Below are 11,832 nucleotides of genomic sequence, written 5' to 3' on the forward strand. Positions count from 1 at the left end.
AGACGATTAGATAGTCTGAATTGCTTATGAGATCATGACTGAATCGGATCCAAATGTTTGTTTTTGGTTCATTAGTTCAGTACAAAGGGATAGTTCAATCCCAAAATTAAAATACTCACCCTGGTTTTGTTTTGTTTTGTGTGTTTCGTTTCTTTTCTTTTCTTGTTGCTTAATAGCCATGGTCATTATGGAAAAAGATGATGGAAGATTCTTTAAAAAAATCCAAAAAAAATCGTTCCACAGAAAAAAGTAAGGTGCATTTAATAATTATGTGTTTTGAGCACATTCTTTTCAATTCTAGACAGAATTGTAAGTTTAGAAGTTTTTGATTTTTAGACTATCCATTAACAGCACTGTCGCTCAGAAATCGTGGGAAACATTTAATAGATAAGTGGGAATGTCAAAGGAGCTATAGGATTTTCCCAGCTATTGGCATTGGGGGATCACACCAGTTAATCCTGAGTACTGTTTCATCCCCCTCCATCACTCACTTCTCAATTAACTTCAGACTCCATCAGCCTGATGTCCCTGTAATCTTCCACTCATTCCCTCTATAGTCTCTGTTTAACCGTCTACCGGCCAACATATCAAGAACATGCAATGGGGAGGAAAAGAGGAAGTTTAATGAAACCACATTTTTAAAGGTGTACTAAGACTTTGTTTGTTTGGCAAGCTGACGCAACAGTAGTGTTGGACTTTATATCATTATTATCTTGCAACTGCAAGTGTTCAACAATTGGGGCTTACAGAGAAAAAAAAAGAATTTTATTTGACTAGACATGTGAGGGGGGAATTCCATTACTCGTGGGAGTTAATGTTTTATTATTCAAAAATTACATATATATTTTTTAAATACAGGGGTGAAGTCCAAAATGTTTCAACATAGAGGGGTGTGTGCACTAATGAACATAATTTCCTTATTTTGTGGAAACATATGCAGATCTTAATTTGTTATTGTGTATAAATCATTGCTGAGGTTTCACTGAATGTGACTTTTACAGCCTGGTTTGGCACATTGTAAAGCGGGTTGAATTCCCACAGAAGGAGTTTGTGGGGGTGGTGTTCGGGTCTACTGTCATTCATTTGATTATTTTTCAATTTAAACTCTTCAATAATGTGTTTTTCTGAATCTGAGGGTAAAATGTACAAAAGGGTGACAAGGGCCTTTTGTGTTTAATTTTGTTTTGTTTTAATCCTCCAGTATAATAATCCTCTCACATGATGTTGGCATGCAGTTGGCGGGTCTGTCTGCTCTTGAGCGGAAGAGCATCTTTGAGCCTTCACCTGTCCCAAAATGCGGCTCAGGAACCTTTATGACAATTATTAGCTTGCATCTTCGTTTCTTCTAAATTGCTTTATTAGCCCTTCTTTCACAAATATTATTTCCTGTTCCAAAAAAAAGCAGGAGGGTAAATGGTAGAAAAATAGCTATATTTGTGAATTTCAAACTTTGTAAAAATATCAAAGATGTTTTTGTTTTGTTTTTTCACTGAATTTCTAGTTGTAATTGTTATAATTATGTTTCGTGATGGGAGGTTTCGGGTGATTTTGGGGTAACATGTTGTATAGCTTTGGACTGGGTTAATGCGTTGATCCCTGTTATCCAGATCTGATTCAATCTGAGACCATAGAAAGTGGCAGGAAAAGAAACAAAGTGTTATGTTTGCATGATTTTCTGTATTTTTCAAAGAAATGAATTATATTGTTGTGTATATTGAGTGGATATATTTTGCAAACAAAGCAAAAATTAGGCATTGAAATACTGTCAGAACTTTTTGAGGGATGATACTGAAGTTTATTAACACCTCAAGGATGCTGAACTACTTCCATTGCTGTCACTGGAATTCTTATTACAGTTTTGAATCAAGAAAAAAACTGCCTGAAACAATGCCATGGGAAAGCTTCGTATTCTGCTTTACAATTGCCAACAAAAAAATGGCTATATTGGTCAGTCTTGTTTAGTGCCAAAATAAGACCTTTATCCCTTATGGTTATTTCTCTGCAATGAAAAAGAAAAGTGAGATCCTAGCTGTGTCAATTCATCCTCTGCAGAACTCAATGCTGCCCAGCAGACTCCAGATCAATAAATGAGAGAATACGGCACATCCACTACATTAACCTTGCAGGTGTCCCGCAGTAGCCCCTTGCCTCTGCTGGAGAAAAACATTCTCCCGTGCACGGCTGCTCATTGAATCAATCATAAAGCAAACATCAGCGAATGAATGTTTCAATGTTTCTGAGAAGCCAGTGAAATAGTCTATGGGCAGTGAAACATAGGTACTTCAAGAGATGGTCCGTTTGGGAGGCTGTTGTCTCTGGAGGCTATGGAGGATGTCGCTCTCTATTTTAACCGACTGAATGAAGAGGCCTGCATTGATTATTTTAGGCTGAGAGGCTCATCATGTCTGTAATCTGGCCAATAGCTCTTCTGGTCATTCTATACATACACAATATACAGTCACATAGCATTTTATTGAGTGTAAAATTCTGATCTGAACCAAAAGGAATTATTTTATTTTTTTTGCAAGTGGAAACCAAAGCTTTTCCATGGCGACACACAAAAAAGCTCCAACTGTGAGCTTTATAATAGTTTGATATTGGACGTCATAAGTAGCTTAGTTTTTCAATCCCAGCTTTTGACAGAATTGTAAATGAATTTCAGCGATTTTAAAGAGCCTCATTAACAACGTTTCCTTCAGATCGGTTGTATATTTCTTTGCCTCTCTTTCTATCTACGGACTGGATCTCAAAAAGACCTTTCTTTGATGTGATGGAAAAAAGGCCTCTGAAATGGTTTACTTACATTTATTTAGCTGGTAATTATATCCTACATCTTCTACACCACAAATTCTGTACAAAAGATCTATTTCTATATTTGCAATAAATTTGTAATAAAAAAAAGCTGCATATGCGTCATGTTTTATTCACATGAAAGACTGTGGAAGCTTGCCAAACTTCATTGAAATGCACTAGTCTTGTCTCTTGTCATTTTTGTTTGGCCAGAACTATGAGTGTTGTCAAAGAAAGCTGCTAAGTGACTCTTTGGATCAGTTTCAAATCTGTACTTGATTCAAAGATATATAAAAATATATATAATATATATATATATATATATATATAAAAATATATATATACACTCACCTAAAGGATTATTAGGAACACCATACTAATACTGTGTTTGACCCCCTTTCGCCTTCAGAACTGCCTTAATTCTACGCGGCATTGATTCAACAACGTGCTGAAAGCATTCTTTAGAAATGTTGGCCCATATTGATAGGATAGCATCTTGCAGTTGATGGAGATTTGTGGGATGCACATCCAGGACACGAAGCTCCCGTTCCACCACATCCCAAAGATGCTCTATTGGGTTGAGATCTGGTGACTGTGGGGGCCATTTTAGTACAGTGAACTCATTGTCATGTTCAAGAAACCAATTTGAAATGATTCAAGCTCTGTGACATGGTGCATTATCCTGCTGGAAGTAGCCATCAGAGGATGGGTACATGGTGGCCATAAAGGGATGGACATGGTCAGAAACAATGCTCAGGTAGGCGGTGGCATTTAAACGATGCCCAATTGGCACTAAGGGGCCTAAAGTGTGCCAAGAAAACATCCCTCACACCATTACACCACCACCACCAGCCTGCACAGTGGTAACAAGGCATGATGGATCCATGTTCTCATTCTGTTTACGCCAAATTCTGACTCTACCATCTGAATGTCTCAACAGAAATCGAGACTCATCAGACCAGGCAACATTTTTCCAGTCTTCAACTGTCCAATTTTGGTGAGCTATTGCAAATTGTAGCCTCTTTTTCCAATTTGATGAGTGGTACCCGGTGGGGTCTTCTGCTGTTGTAGCCCATCCGCCTCAAGGTTGTGCGTGTTGTGGCTTCACAAATGCTTTGCTGCATACCTCGGTTGTAACGAGTGGTTATTTCAGTCAAAGTTGCTCTTCTATCAGCTTGAATCAGTCGGCCCATTCTCCTCTGACCTATAGCATCAACAAGGCATTTTCGCCCACAGGACTGCCGCATACTGGATGTTTTCCCCTTTTCACACCATTCTTTGTAAACCCTAGAAATGGTTGTGCGTGAAAATCCCAGTAACTGAGCAGATTGTGAAATACTCAGACCGGTCCGTCTGGCACCAACAACCATGCCACGCTCAAAATTGCTTAAATCACCTTTCTTTCCCATTCTGACATTCAGTTTGGAGTTCAGGAGATTGTCTTGATCAGGACCACACCCCTAAATGCATTGAAGCAACTGCCATGTGATTGGTTGATTAGATAACTGCATTAATGAGAAATTGAACAGGTGTTCCTAATAATCCTTTAGGTGAGTGTATATATAAAAGTGAGAACTGCCTAATACAGACAGAGCATCTCACACCATTGCCAAAGCTTCCCACTTGAACAGGAGAGACTATCTGACCAACATGTACAACATTTCGGTCAGTTTTTTATGCGATGTTCTAAGGGCAGCCTAATCGAAATTCAGTGAAACTGCAATAAAATTGGTAGCACTTTCAAATAACGGAGGACCGATCTTCATCATGTAGATGGCACTAAAGAAATGATTGGAAAATATGTGAACTTTGTGGTCACTGTTTGGATACATGCCAGGTTACAATGCTTTTCTCCATCATGTTATCATTATTTGATGAATATCTCCTTTCGTGATCAACACACAAACGCTTCACTCATACTGTAGCTTGTAGCCTACCTTGTAAACGTGGCTGTTTCCCAGAGGACTGTTGAAATTCAATTCAATTCAATTCAAATGTATTTGTATAGCGCTTTTCACAATACATATTGTTTCAAAGCAGCTTTACAGAAAGTGCATTTCAGAAATGTACATAGAAAAATACAGTTAGTTAATCATGTATTAATTTAGGGCATTACATATCGCCGGCGTTGAGTCGTCTCTTCACGGGCGTTTAGTCATCTCATTGCAGGTGTTGGGGCATCTGAAGTCTCCGTGAGAGGCTGGATACAAACTGGAGCTGACGAATGCTATACTTGCGTCCCGAGATAACAGCAGAAAAGCAGATGGGAAATAATTAGCATAGCTAATTCATAATATTAAAAGTTCATAATATTAATGCATTCGAACTGATTCAACAGTAGTATAAAAAGTAAGCATTATGTGAATGCTTGGCTAAAGAGATGCGTCTTTAATCTAGTTTTAAACTGGGACAGCGAGTCTGAGCCTCGAACAATATCAGGAAGGCTATTCCAGAGTTTAGGAGCTGAAATGTGAGAACGTCCTCCCTCCTTTAGTGGACTTAGATATCCTAGGAATGACCAGAAGCCTTGAATTTAGTGATCTTAAAGAACGCAATGGATGGTAGGGCGATAGAAGGTCCATTAAATACACAGGAGCTAGACCATTTAGAGGATGCAGGACAACCAGCTAATAAAGCATTACAGTAATCTAGTCTTGAGGTCATGAATGCATGAACTAACTTTTATGGATCAGAAACAGATAGCATGTTACGTAGCTTAGCAATGTTTCTTAGGTGGAAAAAGGGTGTTCTTGTAACATATGAAATATGATTTTCGAAAGACAAGTTGCGGTCTAGTATAACACCCAGGTCTTTTACGTCTTTTACTGTAGTGGATAAAGTAACAGGACATCCTTCTAAATTAAAGTTGTATTGTAAGAGGTTTTGTGGGTAGTTATTTGGACCAATAAGTAATACCTCCGTTTTATCTGAATTTAATAGCAGGAAATTACACGTCATCCAGCATTTTATATCTTTAAGACACTCTGTCAATTTAGATGAGTTAGTGTTTTCATCTGGTTGTGATGAAATATATAATTGAGTGTCATCAGCATAACAGTGGAAATTAATTCCATGTTTTCTTATAATATTACCAAGTGGCAGCATATATATTGAGAATAGCAGAGGGCCTAACACCGATCCTTGCGGCACTCCATAGTCTACTGACGTTATCTTCGATTTTTCCCCATTTAAACAGACAAAATGGTAACGGTCTGATAAGTACAATCTAAACCAGCTTAATGCCTGTCCCTGAACACCAGTGTAGTTTTGTAGTCGATCCAAGAGTATTTTATGATCTATAGTGTCGAACGCAGCGCTAAGATCGAGTAGAACTAGTATTGAGATACAGCCTTGGCCAGAAACTAAAAGTAAATAATTTGTTATTTTAACTAGCGCAGGTTCTGTGCTATGATGCGGTCTGAATCCTGACTGAAATTTTTCATAGATATCATTTTCTTGCAAGAAAGAGCACAATTGAGCAGACACAACTTTTCTAGTATTTTAGACATAAATGGAAGATTTGAAATGGGTCTGTAATTTGCTAGGTTATTTGGATCTAATTGCGGTTTCTTAATGAGAGGTTTTATTAGTGCCAGCTTGAATATTCTTGGAACATGACCTAAAAATAAAGACGAGTTAATAATATTGAGAAGAGGCTCTTCCACTACAGGTAACACTTCTTTCAGTAGTTTAGTGGGCATTGGATCTAATAAACATGTTGTTGGTTTAGATGTAATGATACGTTTATTTAGCTCTTCCTGTCCTATAGTTGTAAAGTGGTGTAGTTGTTCTTGAGGGGCGATAATTGAGGCTGAATCATAAGACACCATAAAAGATTGTACATTTACAACTGTGTTTCAGATGCTTTCTATTTTCTCAGTGAAGAAATTCATAAAATCATTACTACTATACTGTAACGGAATATTTTGCTCTGGTGTTAAATAAAAAATATAATTATGAAAGTCAAGAAAGTCGCAGTTTGTCATAAAACAGAAGAGTAACATTTAGTTTTATGAGAAAATCGCTCAATGAACTACATCTCCCGGAAAGCGAAACAACGAGCAAGATCCGTTGCTCGTATGTGTGCAGTCTGGTACAAAACACTCAGGCATGACGGCGTAATGTTACGATTATAACTTAAGACTACAGAAAAAATGACAGACGTTAGCTTCAGTAAAGTTAGCTTCATTAATTGAGAGAAAATGTGTGCCTTTTGGGTTTGTAGTCTTTAATTATGTATTTTCACAGTCTTAAGGCTGATTTATACTTCTGCGTCGGACCTACGCCGGAGCCTCTACGCTGTAGACTACACGTTGGTTTACATTTATACTTCTGCGTCGTTGTCCGCGTTGACGCGCAGGACCCATGGCCCAAACAAGAATGATAAAGTATAATTAACAAAAGAGGAAAGGGAAAAAACAAAAAGATTAATTAAAGAAATAAAATCAAAAGAAGTGTTTTTTTAGTCAGAGAGACCCAAGGCCCAAAATAACAAACAAAAGCCCCAGTCTAACGAAATAAAACAGCAACATAATTAACCTAACACAAAGGAAAGCAAATAAACTACAATAACGCTTACCTAACTACGCTCTTCAAAAAAAACATAGGAAAAGAATAAGTTCCCAAACAAAAGAGCAGGCCTCTCCTACATTACCACTTTCTAAATAAAACACACAACTGAAAGAAACATGACAAGAATTTTTTGATCTGGCGGCTGGCAGGAAGTCTGAGCCATTGCGACCGACCTGAAGCCGCAACCCTCTGCTCTGTCAAACTGAGGAGGAGTTTTTAACAGGATCGCCAGCCGATCGTCCAATTACCGCTGGCAGGCTGTTAGCAAATCAACGATGATCTGAAACCCCCCCAAAAAAACATTACAAAGGTATACACAAACATTATAAAGACATGAGAACAAACACATAACGTAACACCCCCACCGTTAAGAATCAACGCATAGTTGATTAAACATCTTACTCCGCACGTGACAAAGTATCTGCCAAAGCATTTTCTTTTCCCCTCTTGTAGCGAATTTCTACATTAAACTCCTGTATGATTAGTTACACATCCGAGACAGAAAAACCAACGGGTTATGATCTGTAAAAACTACAAGAGTTAGTGAACTTGACCCCACATATACCTCAAAATACTGTAACGCAAGCAGTAAAGCTAGAGCTTCCTTCTAGATTGTACTATAATTCAACTGATGTTTTAAGAATTTTCTCGAAAAATAGCATACAGGATGATCAACCCCTTGCACATCCTCCTGCAGGAGAACGGCACCAGCGCCGGTAGCGCTAGCATCCACGTCCAGCTTAAACGGCGTCGAGAAGTTAGGAGCAGAAAGTACCGGTGTACTGCACAGCAATAATTTGACAGACTCAAAGGCTCTCTGACATTCATCAGACAACATATAGTTTCTGTTTTGACGGAGCAAATTGGTCAAAGGTAACACCACATCAGAAAAGTTTTTACAGAATCCTCGATAGTATCTCGCCATTCCAAGAAAACGTCTCAGCTGTCGTTTAGTATTCGGGACAGGAAACTGTACAATAGCCTGCACTTTAGCAGCAAGAGGACGAACTACCCCCTGACCGACCTGTTTGCCCAAATACGTCACTGTAGCCCTTCCAAACTCGCATTTCGCAAGGTTTAAAGTCAAAGAAAAAGCATGCAGACGGTCAAACACCATACGAAGTGTTTTAAGATGTTCCTTCCAGTCACTAGAGTACACCACCATGTCGTCTAAATACGCATCACAATCAGGAATGCCCGCTAGAACCTTATTCATCAGACGTTGAAACGTGGCAGGAGCGTTTCGCAATCCGAATGCCATAACAGTGTACTGTAGCAGGTTATCAGGCGTAACAAAAGCAGAAATCTAAGCAGCGCGAGGAGTCAAGGGCACTTGCCAATAGCCCTTAAGTAGATCCAATTTAGAAACGAAAGTAGCAGACCCCACCCTGTCCACACAATCCTCCATACGGGGCAAGGGGAATGAATCTGACTTTGTGGTTGCATTGACTTTTCTATAATCCGTACAAAAATGGACCGTGCCGTCACTCTTCGGAACGATGTGGCAGGGGGAACTCCAAGCACTGAAACTTTGCACAGCCAACCCGTTTTCAAGTAAATACTTCACCTCATCCTGCATAACCTGACGCTTAATTGGGTTCACTCTATAAGCATGCTGCTTAATTGGTGGATGATCTCCCACATCAATGTCATGGCACACTGCAGTCGTTCTAGATGGTACATCAGAGAACAAAGTTAGATATGACTGGATTATCTGACAAATATCTGCTCGAGAAGCTTCAGACATATGACAGATAAGATGGCAAATCTTTAAGGATCTCCGAATTTTGCAAATGGGCACCAGTAACAGAAACACTTCGCATGGTCAACCCATCTGAATCAGAACCATCAGAAGTAGGCATAACAGATACAGAGGCAACTGAAACAACAGAACATTTCTCCTGTCTGTCTCGCGGAACATATAACTTTAACATATTAATATGACAGATGCGAGTTTTCCTCTTGCGGTCAGGTGTACCAATTATATAGTCAGTTTCACTAAGTTTGGCGTCAATCACATACGGGCCAGAAAACTTCGCCTGTAGGGCTGATCCAGGGATAGGGAGCAAAACCAGGACCCTGTCACCCTGGTTGAAAGAACGTGAAACAGTTTTTTTGTCAAATCGAGTCTTCATCTTGGCTTGAACAGACGCCATAGAGGCACGAGCAAGTTCACACACACGGTGCAAACGTTCACGAAATGAGCTAACATAGTCCAAGATATTAACAAATTCACTTGATTTACAGCCCATAATTTTCTCTTTCAATAATTTCAGCGGCCCTCTCACGGTATGGCCGAAAACTAATTCAGCAGGACTAAAGCCAAGCGATTCCTGCTTGGTCTCACGCACCGCAAACAATAATAAGGTCTAACCCTCATCCCATTCTTTCTCTGATTGAGCACAAAATGTACGCAACATTGACTTTAGGGTTTGGTGAAACCGTTCTAACGCGCCCTGCGACTCTGGATGGTACGCGCTAGAAACTTTGTGTTTTATATTGAGCTGTGACAACACTTGTTTGAATAACCGAGACATAAAATTTGTGCCCTGGTCAGTCTGCACCACCTTCGGTAAGCCGAAGGTTGAAAATAATTTAATTAAAGCTTGCAAAACCCCCTTGGTTTTTATAGTGCGTAAAGGCACAGCTTCTGGAAAACGGGTGTTAGAGCACATCATAGTTAGTATGAATTTATGTCCGGACTTAGTCCATGGCAAAGGACCAACACAATCTAAAATCACCCGCTCAAATGGCTCACCAATAACAGGAATGGGGCAAAGAGGCGCTGGGGAAATCAATTGGTTTTGCTTACCCACAATCTGACAGGTATGGCATGACCGACAGTATTTCACCACATCTGATCTTAAACCGGGCCAGAAGAAATTACCTAAAATACGGTGGTATGTTTTTGTAACGCCCAAATGACCTGAAAAACTGTAATCGTGAGCTAACATCAACACATGCGAGCGAAATTGAGCGGGCACAACTATCTGATAAACTGCATCAGCTTCATATTCAGAAAGCACTGGCGTTCTTTTTCGCATCAGCAACCCGTCATCCCAGAAATAAGCAACAGGTCTTTTAAAAATATCTTTGTGCTTCACAACGGCAGTTCTACAATGAGCCAGAGAATTATCATTCTTTTGTGGGTTCGCCAGTGTGATTCTATCAATAGTAGAAGTCAGATCAATTTCAGCACTAGGTACTGTGGACAGCGACTCCAAGGGCGTACTCTTCTTCCCCAGGGAATTCCTGACAAACGTTAGTGCTGTCAGGAAAGCCACAAAGCTATCTGAAAGGTCAACCACGTCACTATATTTACGTGACTGCGCTCGCGTAACCACGCATGCCGGAAATACAGAAGTTAAGTTCGAAACAGAGTCTACCACATTTCGTAGATCAGAAAGCGGATCCTCAATTACTTCAGGAAACGGCAATACCTTTCCACCTGCGAGATCATTACCAAGAATCAAAATAATCCCTTTAATGGGTAATTGCGGACGAACCGCAATCTTAACAAGATCAGAAACAAGTTCAGATTGAATGTTTACATGATGTAAAGGAACTCTGACAATCCCTGACTCAATTCCTTGAACGTCGGAACCACAATACGAATGTTTAGAAAACGGTAAAATATTGCCAAGCACAAATGATTGGGCTGACCCGGTATCTCGGAGAATACGAACGGGGACTTTAACAAGCTCTTGCCCATTAAGAAAAGCCATCCCAATTTCCCTTTTCACGGGCAAACTCAACAAAGGTCTGATTAGCGATTTTTAAATGACCACGGAATTTTTGACGGTATGCTTCAGGAACAAGCTCATATGCCCTAAGAACCGAGGCCTTCAAAACGTCATAATCTAAACTCTCTTCAATAGACAAGCAGCACAGACTTCTTGAGCTTTACCAGTCAGTTTGCACTGTAGCAAGATTGACCAAACCCCTCTTGGCCACTGCAAAACGACAGCGATTCGCTCAAACGCACTGAAGTAAGAATCGACCTCCGTTTCTCGAAACGAAGGAACTAAACGAATTTGTCTACTAATATCAAATTCCCCCGTACCTGGAAAATGTGGAGCAGGAGAAGTAACAGAAGGAACACTGGGGACAGACGCATTCGGAGGTTGTGACGCACTCACCGGCACAGTATTGAGGGATTGTGATGTGTGCGAGATGGCGCCAGTGTGTTTGTCGGCTTGCCGTCAGCTCCGTCAACTTTTACTATGTTTGTTTGTGTTGTCACTTACGCTATGTCGGTACTGTTCTGTTGCTGCTACTGTTGCTGCTCCAAGGTCCTACGATCAGAAAACTTTGTTGGATCTCAGAAACGCACTTGAGACCCCTGTTCTCTACGACGGATGTCACCCTCTGTTTATTTACCCCATCGCTGAGTGCGTCATTCGGCTACCTTGCTGTATCTCCAACCGAAGGAAGCGTCGGAGGCGCCGAGGCAAACGTGGAGGCGTCCGG

This window comes from Rhinichthys klamathensis, unplaced genomic scaffold (genome assembly GCF_029890125.1).
Source record: "Rhinichthys klamathensis goyatoka isolate OS25496 unplaced genomic scaffold, OSU_Roscu_1.1 h1tg000119l_1, whole genome shotgun sequence".
Classification (NCBI taxonomy): domain Eukaryota; kingdom Metazoa; phylum Chordata; class Actinopteri; order Cypriniformes; family Leuciscidae; genus Rhinichthys; species Rhinichthys klamathensis.